The sequence below is a fragment of the Zophobas morio genome, unplaced genomic scaffold (genome assembly GCF_036711695.1).
Source record: "Zophobas morio isolate AGI-343-1 ecotype UQ-CSIRO unplaced genomic scaffold, CSIRO_AGI_Zmor_V1 ptg000058l, whole genome shotgun sequence".
Lineage (NCBI taxonomy): Eukaryota > Metazoa > Arthropoda > Insecta > Coleoptera > Tenebrionidae > Zophobas > Zophobas morio.
The window spans coordinates 7,891,151-7,907,022 of NW_026972163.1; the positions used below are offsets into that span (position 1 = coordinate 7,891,151).

Below are 15,872 nucleotides of genomic sequence, written 5' to 3' on the forward strand. Positions count from 1 at the left end.
GTATAAAATAACATAGTCCTACACATGTAGTTTACAACTCTGAATCGACTTTTCACCCGAAACGTCCAGATTTTTGAAAAAAAAATCAAAATTATAAAACAACATTTTGAAATTTAATTTTTAATCTGCTAACCAGAATGCTTTGAAATGTTGCAGATGTTTTAAGGCTATAAAGAGCATCATAAATCTTTAGTCAAAAAATATTTGCTTATCCCCTCCAAAAACTTGATGACGTCAGCTCAAAAGTTTGTGGAATAAATCATATCTAAAATGTACAAAATATGATGAGTCTGTACTTGTGATCTATCACTCCATTCATATTTTTTGGATTTGCATATACAGGGTGACTCAAAAAAATTAATGAATGCGTAAATATATTTTATTGATTTAATCAGGAACTACAAAACCGAATGCTCTGAAATCTTGCAGATGTTTTAAGGTCATAAAGAGCATAATAAATGTTTAGTCAAAATATATTTGCTTATCCCCTCCAAAAACTTGATGACGTCAGCTCGAAAGTTTGCCGAATAAATCATATCTAAAATGTACAAAATATGATGAGGCTGTACTTGTCATTTATCACTCCATTCATATTTTTTGGATTTGCATATACAGAGTGACTCAAAAAAATTAATGAATGCGTAAATATATTTTATTGATTTAATCAGGAACTACAAAACGGAATGCTCTGACATCTTGCAGATGTTTTAAGGTTATAAAGAGCATAATAAATGTTTAGTCAAAATATATTTGCTTATCCCCTCCAAAAACTTGATGACGTCAGCTCGAAAATTTGCCGAATAAATCATATCTAAAATGTACAAAATATGATCAGTCTGTACTTGTGATCTATCACTCCATTCATATTTTTTGGATTTGCATATACAGGGTGATTCAAGAAAATAAATGAAAGCGTAAATTTACTTTACTCACACACACAATAGGCATGCAGTCGTCAAGTTTCCGACAGCGAGGGAAGTACTGTCTAAACTCTTTAGACCAATTTTTTAGATTTGCTTAAGAGGTGGCTAAAAAAAAATAATGAAATCAATTTATTTTATTGATTAAATTAAAGGCAACACTTATAATTTGTATTACATTGGACCAAAATTTTGTAAAGTAAAAACTCGGTTGAAACATAAGCGTAGCACGCTTATTTACATTTACTTTAACATTACAGACGTGCATTTGTTTTGTGGGCTGACTAGGTTCCGCGAATGTGGTATAGACATGTTTATAATCAACCAATTGTGAATTCCACCGTCAAAAATTAAAATAACACCCAATGTTTTATATAATAAGCGGAAGTCTAAGCAATAAAAATCTCTAGACTAGACGACTATCGGTTTTGTTTACAGTTTCTCTGTTTGACTCTCACGTATGCTACGTTACGCTTGTCGTCTTAAATTAAGAATGCTTATACATAAACGATTTTCAGTTGCCTCTCCTAGTACACGCCGGCGCCGTATACGTGAGTAAATTGTTTTGTTATTTTATTGATTATTACAAGTCAATATTCAAAACGACCCAAGTCATTTTCCCGAAAATTTGGGAATACAATAATTTTATTCTTGGTATTACACTACATCTATCCCAACTGATATACGTGTCCTTGCAAAAATGTTGATGAAGTCATCGCAATTTTTTTTTTTAAATTCCCACTACAAAAATGTAATGAGAAAAAAAACACAATAGGCATGCAGTCGTCAAGTTTCCGACAGCGAGGGAAGTACTGTCTAAACTCTTTAGACCAATTTTTTCGATAGTAGTCTAGGCATGCATGTAAAAACAGCCATTTACTTGACGTTTCTAAAACTTGATTACTCGTTCGATTACAGGATTTTATTAATCGAAATTCGTCAATATGCCCTAGCACACAGTTAAAGAAAAAGTGTAAATAATCACTGTATACATTAACGGCTTATCGATAAAAGAAATTGAGTAAACGCACAATGAAGAAATTGTATGCTGGATTTACAGAACGTCTCGATTGTGGACATTACAAAGACAATTTCAGTAAAATCATCCTTTATTTTCTTCATTTATGTTTGAATTCGATCATTCTGTTACTAAAAACTCCAATAAAGGTATTTAACTTGTAAATTAAAATTACGTTGTAAAAAATTTTAAGTCAAAATGATAGTCAAAACCTTCTATGAAGCATTTAAACTTTATAACTAAAATAATTTTTACGTTTTAAAACACAAATTAACAATGTCCTGCAAAAAGTGCTAGGGAAATTAAATTAAAACCATAAGGCTACTGTAATATTCAAAGGCTTTTTTTAATATTGTTCTGTTTACACTGTGGCACTGCAGAAAAGGGAGGATCACAGAAACGCCGGTTTGAATGACACCTTTATTCAAGCACTACTTAACCCACATTCCCTGTACAATTACCGTTTTACTTCCCGAGCGTAAGCAAAGGAAGTATTGCAATCGGGTCCGTCGGTCGACTCTCTACTTTTACGTTTTCTCGACTTTTCATGACCCCTAGAGTAAGAAGAAATAGGTTTCCCGTTTCCGTCTGTCTGTCGTATCGGAGTTATATTAAACAGATAATCTCCGAAAGTACTGGATCGATTATTGTGAAATTTTGTATTTATATTAGGAATATCATATAGATGGTAAAACGCTAACCAAAATTTGTCTAACCATCCCCACCACCAATGTGATGACATCACTTCAAAATTATACATAGTAAATGGGTTTTAAATTGTATAAGAAAACATAGTCCTACACATGTCAAGAGGACCCGGGTGGGTTAGGTAGCTTTGTGCTTGTCTGCTACACCTTGGGTCGTGGATTCGATTCCCGTCCGGCTCTGGGTGTTGTGTATGTCCCCCGTTCCCCTGTAATTGGTCCACCGGCCTGTAGGGGAACGTAATCAAATAAATAAAAAATTGGTCTAAAGAGTTTAGACAGTACTTCCCTCGCTGTCGTAAACGTGACGACTGCATGTTTATTAGGTTTTTTTTCGCAGTAGATTTCATTACTTTTTTTGAGTCACCCGGTATATGCAAACTCAAAAAATATGAATGGAATGATAAATTACAAGTACAGACTCATCATATTTTGTATATTCTAGATAGGATTTACTCGGCAAACTTTTGAGCTGACGTCATCAGTTTTTTGTAGAAGATAACCAAATATATTTTGACTAAAAATTTATTATGCTCTTTATAACCTTAAAACATTTGCAAGATTTCAAGACATTCGGTTCTGGAGTTCCTGATTATATCAATAAAATACATTTACCCATCCATTAATTTTTTTGGGTCACCCTGTATATGCAAATCCAAAAACTATAAATGGAATGTAAACCACAAGAAAAGACTCATCATATTTTGTACATTTTAGATAGGATTTATTTAGCAAAATTTTGTGGTGACGTCATAAATTTTTTAGGGGGAATGAGCAAATACATTTTGATCAAAAACTTACCATGCTTATGATAACTTTGAAACACCTTCAAGATTTCAAAGCATTCGGTTTTGTAGTTCCTGAGTAAATCAGTAAAATAAATTTACGCATTCATTAATTTTTTTGAGTCACCCTGTATATGCAAATCCAAAAAATATGAATGGAGTGATATATTACAAGCACAGACTCATCATATTTTGTACATTTTACATAGGATTTATTTGGCAAACTTTTGAGCTGACGTCATCAAGTTTTTGGAGGAGATAACCAAATATATTTTGAGTAAAGATTTATGATGCTCTTTATAGCCTTAAAACATCTGCAACATTTCAAAACATTCGGATTAGCAGATTCAAAATCAAATTGCAAAATGTTGTTTTATAATTTTGATTTTTTTTACAAAAATCTGGACGTTTCGGGTAAAAACTCAATTCGGAGTCGTAAACTACATGTATAGGACTATGTTATTTTATACAATTTAAAACCCATTTACTATATACAATTTTGAAGTGACGTCATCGCATTAGTGGTGGGGATGATTAGACAAATTTTGGTTAGCGTTTTACCATCTACATGATATTCCTAATATAAGTACAAAATTTCACAACAATCGGTCCAGTACTTTCGAAGATTATCTGTCTAATAAAAATCCGGGACTGCAGACAGACGGACAGACGGACAGACGGACGGAAATGGGAGACCTATTTCAATACTTTCTTTGCTTACGCTTGAGAAGTAAAAATACATTCAATAAAAATTTAATGAGTGCTGCTTATAAAAATTACATGTTACACATCGAAAGTCAACTAAATACTGACCCAAAAAAATTTGGACCTTCATTAATAGCAGAAAAGGTCACTCAAAAATTCCTGGTTTAATGAAATATAATGATGCGGAACTAAATACGCCAGACTCTATTATTGAAGGCTTCGGTAAATATTTTAATGACATCTATAAGATCCCCAATTCAAACTCCACTTTACTTAACGTCAATATTAACTCGTCGGTCTTCGTAAATATTACCCATATGTCCAAAAATGACATATTTCTCGCTTTAAAAAATTGCAAAAATTCCCTAACTTGGGTCATGATGTTTTCTCTTAAGAGATTGTGCCTGTATCTTTGTCAAACTTTGCTATAGAATATTCAACTTAATTCTAAAATGCTCCATTTTTCCGGATATATGGGAAAAAGCAATCATTTGTCCAGTGTTCAAAAAGGGCGATGTAACTGACATCATTAACTATCGACCTATATCTCTCTTATGTAATTTCTCGAAAGTTATTGAATCAGTTATATATAAGTACATATATGCCTCAATAAGAAACGTGTTATCACCCTACCAACATGGATTTATGCAAAAACGTTCTACAACTTCAAATCTAGCCTGCTTTACTCAATATGTTTCCGCGGCGATAGATGATTTAAAACAAGTTGACGTCATTTATCTCGACTTCAAGAAAGCATTTGATCAAATCGATCATTTCATATTGATTGATAAACTCAGACGGTTTGGTTTCTCAGATACTCTTATACAGCTATTTCGTTCGTACCTTTTCAAGCGTGAGCAATATGTAAAATATCATAACTATCAATCCGATATCATCAGGCCTACTTCTGGAGTACCGCAAGGGTCCAATTTAGGACCGTTGCTTTTCCTATTGTTCATTGATGATACAGGGTTTTCATAAATGATTATAGGGTCGCAGTAGGTTATGGATGTGTGCCGCCTTTCGCTTTATGTGTACTTTACTAAATGTGTCCTTGGGCACGACAAGCACCACATGCATCTGTATAACTGGTTGCCTAAATGCTTCATGATTAAATATCGAAAACGCATGCGTCAATACACATGTGACTAACATAACAAGGCGATGCTGGCGATAACAAGTGAAATTTTTGGTTGGGTGTTGATATACACACGCACAAATTCCAATAACTAAATCATCCACGGAAAAAGAAGTTCCACGTTTAGGAGTATATTTGTAATGAAGTGCAGGAGGCGAAGCGCCCGTGTGTCCTTTCAAAAAGTTAGCACGCGTTGGTGACCATAAAAAGTTAGGTTATGTTAGCAACGGCTGCAATGCTGCAATTAAAGAATGCACGGATGCGAAATTTAACAAATTTTTGTGGCAAAAGGAAGCATTTGCATAACATTTGAAGATGAGGAACGTGATCAAAAGATGCTGTAGAAGAGCTTTGCACAAACAGTTTGTGCGAAATCGAGAAGCGCGTGTTCTGCGCGATGTTACGGAGTTAGATAAGCGCAAATGTAGTTCATTTTCAAACTGTTTTTCAGAAGTTGAAGGCGCATTGATGACCAGTGGGACCAAGGGCCTTTGGTGGTTAAATATGTCTTTATATACATGGACACCAGATGCATGTGCTTAGAAAGATGATTTTTGATTAAGAACTCAGAGTAAGAGTATCTTTAATGGTGTATACAAATTTGACAAACAACGCATTTTAATGTCTGATAACTACATTTCCTATCCATCAGTTCTACTTCATGAAAGTTAGTTTTGGTTTGTGAGTCAATTAAATGTTTTACAGCAGATTCTTTAGCTACATTATCAAAACTTGTCTGGGTGGCAAGTTTATGGGACTTACTGACCAAAAGGTCATGGTGAATAGCTGTAAGTCATAAAGTAGATGAAATTCTTGACCAAGATGTATCCTTCAGTAGTTTCTTCAAAGTATCTAAATATGTTTCCAGCCCTCTATTGGTTTACCACCAAAATATTTGTATTTCAAAGATATGTGCAAAGATTTGGCGTGCATGTTGATGTTAATGCCTGCGTTCTTTTGATAACACTGGGCCCATGACTTCATGCGCTCTTTATTTTGAAAGTAGTAAGTGTTTAAATAATTCACAAATTTACTTTTTACCAAAAATTTAATCAGCTCTTGCTTCAGTCTTATAAATTTATTTTCATCTGTTTCTTTTAATACATAATCTAATTTTGTAAGAATCTGATTTATTGTCCCAGGCATTCCAATATGTAGCTGTAACTATCATCTGTCATGAAATAATTGGGTACCAAAACCGATATTAATGATTTTATTTCACCAACCAGAACCTCTTATATGTTGGTGTCCTTTCAGTTGGACAGAATAAATGTTACTGGATAATCAATATTTTTATCATCTAACACATGGACTTGTGGTCAATTCAATGTCATAGAGGTTTGTCCCATGTGTGCCATCAACACAAATGATTTTGGCGCCATATTTTTTTAACATATACTCCAGCCCACTGTACATGGAAGCTAATGCAGTCATTTTTGTGCAATTTTTCATGTTCTGATGCACAACAAGATTTTCCTTACTTCATTTACCAGATATATTATTTTTTCTGCAATGTGGGGAATGTCTTTCATAGTCAGAAGATTAAATCTGGTACATGAACTGAGTTCTAGATTTTTAACAGTTTCAATTATTTTTTCGTGTGTTAAACCAGTGCGAATTTGTTCAACTAGATATGTCGTTTCTTTTGTAGTCAGGGGTTGACAGCGAAGATCATTGTGATGAACAACATGAATAGCAATAAACTGAACAAGTACCACTGAGGAAGAATGATCAAAGTGAGCTGTAATTCGTGAAGGACAGACTCCTTGCATTTTGATACTGCCACTAGTTTTAGGAGCTCGTATATTACATTTACTAACAGAATTTGCTAGATTACTTCTGACATTCATAGTAGAAAATAATAATTCGTCATATAAAAGAATTAGTTTTTAACTCTAAATCTGCTTTTCGTGTAAAAAAAATCTTCCGTTTTCTTAAATTGTAGATCCTTTACTTCCAACTCAATGTTATAAGCGATGTTGAAATGATTCGTTAATAAGTGAAAACGCTGAAAGTTTTCAAAGCATAGCGGACAAATTATTCTGCTAGTTTTTAATATTTTTGAAATTGTCGCCGTGAAAATATCTTAGATGTCGATTTGTACTTGAAATGATTTCACACAATAAGCACATTTTGTTAACACTTCAAACTTTTGGATGCTCATACTGAAATATGTTTTGTCATGTCTAGTGCTTGTTTTTACTTAATAAAATAATAGAACTTTATCTGTCCATTGTCCTTTTCATAAAAATTACACGAAATTCTTTAATTAGCCACAAAACAATAGTATATTACAAAATTAATATTTCACTTCCCGCCACAAAAGTACATATTCAACGAAAATGTATAAACGTAAAAGATAAAAATCCAAATATAACTTTGACTGCTGGGTAGCTTCTAAACCCTCATCGTAGAGTCATATAAAATCAAGGACCACCAGATGGGTGAACGGACACGGATAATAATAATAATCAGAGTTTTTACGGTTTGAGATTTCATTCAGTTCTATCAAAAATTTTATTGTACATAATAAATAGGTATTTAGAACGTAGTGTGATTTCATTTTAAGTATCAAGCTTCAAAATATACTTTCGTTGCTAATTTTAAAGACTAGTTTTTGATTTTTGTTGTTTTTTTTTGTGTACAGATTCGTTTCAATGCAAAATTAGGTCACCCACATAGAATTTGAACATTTGAAATTACGCGGGCGTAATTTGTTACCCTCATGCGCGGAACTCCAACATTCTTGATAGTCAATTTGTTGTTAAAAATAAAAATAATTCATAATGGAATAAACAAACAAATTTATTGTGGTTAAACATCACAGTAAATGTTGAAAATGTTCACCATTTAGTTCAAGGCACATATTCACTCTCTTTTTCTTACTTTCAAAAATGTTCTGTAACATCCTTCCATCAATGCTTTGAACCCATCGTTCAATTTCACATTGCAACTCTGCCAAGTTATTAATTTGCCGTTGAAACACTTTGTCTTTCAAATATCCAAATATTGAAAAGTCCAATGGCGTAAGATCTGGGGAACGTGATGGAAATGCATGCTGCACTCCTAAACTTATTACACGATCGTCATAATGTTGTTGTAAATATTCCAATGTAGCACGTGCAGTGTGTGCAGTCGCGCCGTCCTGTTGAAAGTACCCTAACTGCAGCTCTTCGTCATCAAGTTGTTGAATAAATGGTTCCCAAATCTGTTGCCTATACCTCTCTCCAGTCATAGTATCATGAAAGAAAATAGGCCATATATTCGTCTACGAGAAACTGCCAACCATATTCCAATTTTTAAAGGATGAAGAGGCGTCTCTACAAAAACATGTGGATTTTCCGCGGACCAAATTCTAAAATTTTGCGAATTGACATAGCCAGATAAATGAAACCATGCTTCATCACTAAAAAATGTAAGATCCAGTAACCCGTCATCATGAAAAGTATTCTGAAACCAATTGCAATATTCTACGCGGCGTGGAGGATCTATTGGTAAAAGTTGTTGCACAGTAGTTATTTTGTAAGGATGCATATGCAATCGTTTTTTCACTACTTTGTGACATGTGGTTACGGGAACTCCTGACTGTTGAGATAATCTTGTCAAAGATGTTTGGGGATTCTGCTCAAGTCTTTCTCTCAAATCATCAACAACTTCCTCAGATACTGCAAGTCTCCCAGAGGATTTCCCTTTGTTGACATTGCCAGTGCGAACAAATCTGTTGATGACATCTCTAATGTGAGCCTCTAATGATGTTTCTTGAATTTCCAGGGTAATTGGCCAGATATTCTTGCTTACAAGCGGCTACAGAATACAGCCACGCTCCGTCTACGAATGTCCCATTGCGATAATAAGACATAACGATGAAAGTGTTTTGCTCAACCGAATAAACCATTTTCACGGTCTTCGCTTCGAGCACAAAGTTTTCGCACGCAAGCACCAAGAGCCTTGAGAAAGGCTATTTTGTTTTTCTAAAGTTGGATCAACGAGAATTACTGTAAATCACACTTGGAAAGTGGTAGAACAATAAAAGCGATGATTTTAAGTGACAGGTTACAAATGACAAGCACAATGACAAGTGAGAACTGTCAAATGAGACAATTTCAGCAAAGCGGCATTTTTGAAATCCATGGCCAACTACGCCCTTAGAATCATTTATGAAAGCCCTGTATAACAAATGCTTCATCATGAGAAAAACTTCTCTTCGCTGATGATATCAAATTAGTTCTAAAAATTGATTCTTACAATGATTGTGAAATTTTAGAACAAAACATAGCAAACGTTATGAATTGGTGTTCAAATAATGGTTTATTTCTAAATAATGATAAATGCTTTATTGTCACTTATTCAAGGAAACATGAAAACATAATCTTTCCTTATAAAATAGCTGATGTAATTATAAATCGAACGGACACTATCAAAGATCTTGGAATACTGATTGATTCCAAACTTTATTTTGTTAATCACATTAATGATATGGTAACTAAAGGATATCGTATATACGGATTCCTATATAGAAACTGTCGAGACTTTCAAATACAGACACTTTGTACTTTATTTTATTCTTTAGTAAGATCAAGGCTCGAATATGGTGCAATAATCTGGTTTCCTATATATCAAATCCATATTCGTAATATTGAATCAGTTCAGCGATCATTTCTAAAATTTGTTTCTTTCCTATTAGATGGCACTTACCCAGAGAGAGGCTGTGATCACACATTATTGCTCAATAGGTTTAATTTCATTTCCCTTAATACTAGACGCATAATGCTTATCATCAAATTTGTGGTACAAATTGCCAATAATAAGATTGATTGTCCTTCGATTCTTGAACAGTAAAACTTTTTGGTCCCTAGAACTAGCTCTAGACAACATAATGTGTTCTATTGTGCCTCTAATAGAACTAACATTTTAAAGCGGTCCCCAGTAGCGTTAATGTGCGACTTATTTAATAATATCATTATATTACAATCCTTGTCAATTTGATTATAATATTGGTAATAGTATTCTTCAGCGAACTACAAATATAAAATATCTTGGTGTGCATTATGACTCGAAATTTTCTTTTAAAGAACATGTCACTAACATTGTAGGTAAGGCTGGTAAGATGTTTGGGTTTATTGTTCGAAATTGTAAAGGTTTTAATAACGTGTTACCCTTAATTCAACTTTTTAATTCACTGGTGAGATCTAGGCTAGAATATTGTTCCACGGCTTGGTTCCCATATTATAATTATCAGATAGGGTTGCTAGAGAACGTTCAAAGGAAATTTTTAAAGTATTTATATTTCAAGGATGAAGGAGTGTGGCCAGTTAGAAATTACCCACATGCAGTATTATTAGAGCGATACAAACTTAATATATTGCAGTGCAGAAGAGTTGTCAGCGCACTTATTTTCTTGCATAAACTTCTGAATTATAAAATTGATTGTGGTGAGCTTCTTTCTGGCCTAAAATTTTATGTGCCGAGATTAAATAATCGATATTCAGTAACGCTTTATTCCAGTACACCACGCAAAAATATTGGTAGAAAAGCTCCACTATATGTGATCAGCATGTATACGAACAAACTGGAGAGAAATAGCGATTGTGATATATTCAGCTGCTCCACCAAAAAACTGAAAACTGCAATCTGTGACAAGCTAAATTTATGAAAGGTGTGACTGTCAATTTATGCTTATGTTAAATGTAATTGTGATAGGAAAAATTTGGGAATATTTGCCAATTATTAGTTAGACTAAAATTGTGTTATGTTTTGATGAAATTGTCCTGTAACTGGAACATATTCTGTAGGGCAATTAAATATTTATTTATTTATTGCTAGCTGACCCGGTGAACTTCGTTTCACCTACAATTTAATTTTGAATCTGCAAAACCGAATGCTTTGAAAACTTGCAGATGTTTTAAACATATGATAAGCATAATAAATTTTTATTCAAAATATACATATTTACTTATCCTCTCCAAAAAATTGTACATAGTAAATCGGTTTTAAATTGTATAAAATAACATAGTGTTTTTCGACTCCGAATTGAGTTTCTACCCGAAACGTCCAGATTTTTGGAAAAAAATCAAAATTATAAAACAACATTTTGAAATTTAATTTTGAATCTGCTAACCTGAATGTTTTGAAATGTTGCAGATGTTTTAAGGCTATAAAGAGCATCATAAATCTTTAGTCAAAATATATTTGGTTATCCCCTCCAAAAACTTGATGACGTCAGTTCAAAAGATTGCCGAATAAATCCTATCTAGAATGTGCAAAATATGATGAGTATGTACTTGTGATATATCACTCCATTAATATTTTTTGGATTTGCACATACAGGGTGACTCAAAAGAAATAATGAATGAGTAAATGTATTTTACTGATTTACTCAGGAATTACAAAACCGAATGCTTTGAAATCTTAAAGATGTTTTAAAATTATCATAAGCATGGTAAATTTTTTATCAAAATGTATTTGGTCGTCCCCCCTAAAAAAATTTATGACGTCACCACAAAATTTTGTTGAATAAATTCTACCTAAAATGTACAAAATATGGTGAGTTTCTTCTTGTGATTTATCATTCCATTCAAATTTTTTCGTGTTCCATATACAGGGTGACTCAAAAAAATTAATGAATGCGTGAATTTATTTTATTGAGTTAATCAGGAACAACAAAACCAAATGCTTTGAAATCTTGCAGATGTTTTAAGGTTATAAAGAGCATAATAAATGTTTAGTCAAAATATATTTGCTTATCCCCTCAAAAAAATTGATGACGTCAGCTCGAAAGTTTGCCGAATAAATCCTATCTAAACTGTACAAAATATGATGAGTCTGTACTTGTTATTTATCACTCCATTCATATTTTTGGGATTTGTATAAACAGGGTGACTCAAAAAAAAATTAATGAATGCGTAAATTTATTTTATTGATTTACTCAGGAACTACAAAACCGAATGCTTTGAAATCTTGATGATTCTTTAAAGTTGTCATAAGCATGGTAAGTTTTTGATCAAAATGTATTTGCTCATCTCCCCTAAAAAATTTATGACATCACCACAAAATTTCGCTGAATAAATCCTATCTAAAATGTACAAAATATGATGAGTCTCTCCTTGTGATTTATGATTCCATTCATATTTTTTGGATTTGCATATACAGGGTGACCCAAAAAAATTAATGAATGCGTAAATATATTTTATTGATTTAATCAGGAACTACAGAACCGAATGTTTTGAAATCTTGCAAATGTTTTAAGGTTATAAAGAGCATAATAAATTTTTAGTCAAAATATATGTGGTTATCTTCTCCAAAAAATTGATGACGTCAGCTCAAAAGTTTGCCGAATAAATCCTATCTAGAATATACAAAATATCATGAGTCTGTACTTGTAATTTATCATTCCATTCACATTTTTTGAATTTGCATATACCGAGTGACTCAAAAAAAAAAATGAATGCGTAAATTTATTTTATTGGTTTACTCAGTAACTACAAAACCGAATGCTTTGAAATCCACTGCGAAAAAAAAAACATAATAGACATGCAGTCGTCACGTTTCCGACAGCGAGGGAAGTACTGGAAGACCAATTTTTTAGATTTGCTTTTACAGTGACTTAAAAAAATATATGGATCAGTCAATTTATTTTATTGAATAACTTAAGAGTTGCAGAAATGGTTACTTTGAGATCTTGCAGACGTTTTAAAGTTATTGTAACCATGGTAAATTGTTAATCATTAAAAATTGATGGGACGGCTCACTCGATTTTCGCAGATAATTTTGGAGATACAATACAATTATTTTTAGTATTAGTTACACTGCACCAATTCAAGGTGATATACGTGTTGATTGTAAATGTTGATTTGGTCATCACAAAATTGTGTGAAGAAAAGACGCAACTCGAAAATGCTGAATATGTTACATTATACTTTTGGTGCGAAGGAAGTTCTATCGAAAAAACGTTCGATCAGTTGTTTGACAATGGTTGATATAAATAAAACTCAGTAGATACTCATACTCGAAATACGAAGTATCTACTCGAATATCAAATCAAAATATTTCTAGTTTTTCTAGATGATGCAAATAGGTAACACTTGATGCTCAAGTAGCATCTCGATACAACAAAAAAAGGAAAACAGTGACAGTGTTCAACCATCAAGGCAAAAATCGGGTCACCAAAATATAAGTCAGTATGGGGTAGACACCTTGAGATGGGAATCTCTATGGCCAGTGTTAGAAAAAACGTACTGCATAATTTATGCATAAATAAAAGTTAATTACCTGAAAAGTTTTCGATATTCCCGCTGCTAATGTGTTTTTCAAACTGAATGCACCTTTTGACGACGCTCCACGTTCATTAAAGTATCCATGTTTAGTCAAAATTCACTTTTACAACGATCCTACTCGTTTTCTAAGCTGCTTTACAGACAGTTCAATCATTTGCCATGCCGATGCTCATTTTTAGATTAAATGCTCACAAAACGCGTAGGTAGATGTTCAATTTGTGTCCGGGGAGATACAATGTTTCCAAGTAGGTACTCAGTACATAGAGTAGATGCTCAGGTATATAAGATTATTACTCTTTCTAGGTACTTCGTACTTCGAATATGAGTATCTACTCACTTTTATTCATACCACCCTATGTCTCGCTTCAATGTTTGACTATTATGTTGATTATGAGCACGACGCTGATCAACTTCCGTATCCGAATTACCCATGAAATAAATCATTGGACCTACGTCAGCTTGTCGTCTTCTCGGCGTTGTAATGAACTTGATAAAACGACACAGAATTATTTTCGCAGTCAATCAAATCTGTAAATTTTGTCTTGAGAATTTTAAAATACTGAAAACTTCAAATCAAATCCTCGAATAACGGTAAAGTTTGAGGTTTTGTCGAAACCAACAAAGTGAAGATAGGTAAATAGAATGGCAGATCAAAATTAATTTGTAACTTTCGCAATGCGTAACTGAATTCACTTTAACGAACACTTTTCTTGAAATAAACGACGTTTTTTGTTACGAAAAAACAAACAACGACTTGAAATGCAATAATACTTTTCACAATCGCACGGAAGAAATAGTTTTGTGTGACACGTCAGTCAGGCGACAGGTCCGTCAGGAATGGCCAACTATTCAAATTCATCCCAAGTGGCGATTCCCGTGCAAAATTTTTAAAATTGTCTTTATCTTTTAGCCGTCTCATTTTTTATAAATATTCTTACATATAAACCTTCTCCTGACGATAAGGAACACGTAAAAAAAAGAATCGTCCAATTCGGTGCGGCCGTTCTAAAGTTATGGGCGTGCATACATTTCGGCGATTCATTTTTATTAATATAGATTTGAGTTATTTATTATACAAGCGGTTAAAGTGAATGTTTAATGAGCGGTCAGTTTAAGGCGAGAGCGGCGTATGCCGCGAGCGCCTTAAGACCGCGAGTTACACATTCATTTTAACCGCGAGTGTAATACAAAATTTTATTCAATTTTGACAACCCCAAGTCCCAAATTGTGAAAAAATTGGTGATTCAAAGTTCAGACTCGAGAAACGTCAGAATTGACAGCGACCAAATAAAAGTTTTATATGCGTAGAATTTAGTGTACAATATCAGGTGTGTGTGTGTAGTATGTGACTCTGGCGACGGTGTTTGTTTATTTTAAACAAACTAAAATTATCGAAAAATTGCAAAATCATGCAAGATTCTAACGACAAAACTTGCTCCCAGAAAAGACCAGATCAGAAAGTGTATCAAAAGTTCTTTAGATGGAAAGAGCAGCAAGACGCTGGAGAAATTATAGAAATGGTAACCATGGTTTTAAAATAAAAATTTTATTTCGCTAGCGGTTTAAAAATTTTATGGTGCTACCGGATAAACCAAAGCTTTAGTGGCCTACTGACAGCAAAATAAACGTTTGTTTACATGTCAAAATTGAATAAATTTATTTAATATATCTTCTTTTTGCGATATAAATTTTAATTCAGTTAAATTTATCAATGACTGTCATTGAGGTTTTTGGTAGATAGGTAGTTTTATTATGTTATATTCTTCAGATAGGTACCTACATTTATGTTATATTAATCATACATATTCTCATTTTAGTTTTAGTTTATTTATTTTCTGTTTCCTGTAACTGGGTTTTGTAACCTGTAGGAAATAAAGTATTATTATTATTATTATTGTTAAGACCCACCACTGACCCGGAAATGATCAGCATTCAGGCAAGACTTCTATCATTACGGGTACTAAGACCAAGTAATGATATGCATTGATTAGATTAACAAAACAACTTTCGAGATTCTAGAATTACAGCATACAAACTAGTCTGCTATAATTCTCTAATCTCACCCCATCCCCAAAAGTCTAGCGTAATTACTAGGGATGTACCGACTAGTGGCCGACCGGTCGGATAAGCCGACTATTCGGCCGTTTTTCATCGTCGGCTGGCAGTCGGCGACTGGTCGGCTAAACAGCCGATCGGTCGGCTTTTTTATTAAAATTAAAATAGTATATAATACGATTAAACCCGGTTTACAGAACCTCAATTAAATATTTAATTGCGATTTAATTTTTAAAACGGCGTTAAAGTACCATGTGACCGACTCTACGCCAAT

General features: G+C 33.3%; 1 protein-coding gene and 1 long non-coding RNA gene across 2 annotated transcripts in view; both read left to right on the forward strand.

Moving 5' to 3' along the window:
• Window positions 1-15,872, forward strand: part of LOC135143119 (heparan sulfate 2-O-sulfotransferase pipe) — a 268,339-nt gene that overhangs the window by 36,812 nt on the left and 215,655 nt on the right. The gene's annotated exons all lie outside the window — the stretch shown is intronic.
• Window positions 6,209-7,225, forward strand: LOC135143291 (uncharacterized). The gene is made up of 3 exons (XR_010282737.1): window positions 6,209-6,275; window positions 6,413-6,608; window positions 6,922-7,225. It is a non-coding gene; the product is annotated as an uncharacterized LOC135143291 (long non-coding RNA).